The sequence below is a fragment of the Plasmopara halstedii genome, assembly GCF_900000015.1.
Source record: "Plasmopara halstedii genome assembly, contig: Scaffold_614, whole genome shotgun sequence".
Lineage (NCBI taxonomy): Eukaryota > Oomycota > Peronosporomycetes > Peronosporales > Peronosporaceae > Plasmopara > Plasmopara halstedii.
Window position 1 is genome coordinate 2,454,330 of NW_020187532.1, and position 2,022 is coordinate 2,456,351.

Below are 2,022 nucleotides of genomic sequence, written 5' to 3' on the forward strand. Positions count from 1 at the left end.
GCTTGAATCTCGATTGAAGTCATCAGATAAAAAAAGAACATGAATGTCTCACGTGCGCACCCTTGCCTTGCTGAGGAATAATGGGATATTATTTGAAGCTGCTGATTAACAAAGTGTCTTTTTTAATCAAACGACTGCGCTTTGCGCACCCCCTTTCTTTGAAAAGAAAAGATAAAGAGAAAAAAAGAGAGGAGGATTCAGGGCCTGGCCATCACGCAGGGTCGGTCAATAAACCCATGTTGAGGAGACTTTATCCCAACAGGATTTCGTATATAATTTAAGAAATTAGCGGCTATCTCCAACGTCTTAGGCTAACAAGGATGTGGAGATTCTGAGATCTTAATAGCGTAGCTGATTTGCGTACGATGCACAGCTCTGAAAAACAGTAGACCTTGCGAGGGTGCGTTGGCTATCATAAACGATGCAATGTTCCTGCGCCTTGTGAATGAGACGCTGGATATAATTTGAAGTTCATTTTGAGCTTCCGGTACAGTGAGCGTTACTTTCCAGTACAGTGAGTGCGGCACGCTATCTTGTCTGAAATTAAGATTGAAAAAAATGTATTCATTTAACGTGGTGACGATCGACAGGAAGCCAATTGGTCAGCTTAGGTGTGCCATGAGCTCAAAAATAAAGTGCCTTTGTGTGGCGGGAATCGCCCACCCACTTACCGAGGAAGGCTTCGATCAACTAACACCCCTCACCGCATGTTGCTAACTTCCAGCGAGCCGTTGACTTACATAAAGAGGAGTAAAGCGAAATAATATTTTCCATTATAGCCAATAGGCTTTAAATCTCCCTAATATGATTAGTGCCTTCAATTCTTATACAACATAACTGAACGGGATATACAACTATACAGGTTGTATAGTTAATGTTAGACTTACACAAGTAGGTGGTCCACGCAAAAAGAAGGCTAGACACTTAGCATTTCGGGAGTTGCAATAGGTTTAACACGGGAACAACAATATCTGAATTGGTAAGTAAAAGGGTTGCTGAGTATATTAGGCAAATTTTGGGAAGCACAAGCGAAGAAAATTCGCGTTCTCAATGTTATACAAGCCCGATTGATCGTATTTTGCGGCATGAAGAATATTTTTACCAACACAATAATTTGCGATGGTAGGTCGATCTCCAGAGTTTAGCCTTCGATTAAAGCTGAAGAGTTCTAACAACTGCCCAGCGCATTAATCCGATCATATGTCATGATTCCAAAAAGTTTGATCTCGTAGACAAAAAGAAAGCAGCCAAAAAATGCAATCTTCTGGGGTTTAAGTCTATATGCTCGGACGACCACTGGAAGTCCAATCATGGGATATTATATATAGGCTACTTTTGTCATAATGGACTGGTTCTGCTGAGTCAGCTTCACGGTGGAACTCGCTCACGGTGCTAGCAGTAGAACCACACAGCTCAGTAACGAAGAATCTTATTTGCTCGCGTATGGATTCACCGAGTAGTCGTATAAATTGTGTGGATCCCTTAATTGTATTGGCAAAGCGCATGATTTATGACCGGACATGCGATAAAAACCGCTAGACAGAGAGGTATTCCACACGATACGTCTGAAACCGAAAGATAATCTATCCTGATCTTTACCTTCGATTATATATATCATATCTCCGCACGGAGCACTGAGTGCAAAATGCGGGACAGTATTTTGCACTCAGTGCTCCGTGCGGACCATATTTATCTTTTGTCGGTAGAGTGTCTCGATATGGTGATAGGAGATTCACAAAGCTTGTTCACCTCAGATTGGAGAGCGCTTTACATAATATAATGGGTATGTAATAAATAATTGCAACATCCTAAGTAGGAAAAAAAGTAAATTGATGACGCGTTCTATCATGCGAAAAGAAAAATTATTTCCACTTGATGCCGAACATTTTTTGAGGTTAGAAATATGGCAAACTAAATGCTCTGAGAATTCGCATTCAATTACATTCAGAGGAAACGCCGAATTCATAGCACGTATGTGCAGCAGAACAGCAAGTTTGGGTGTGCCTTGTTCAGCGTCCTTCA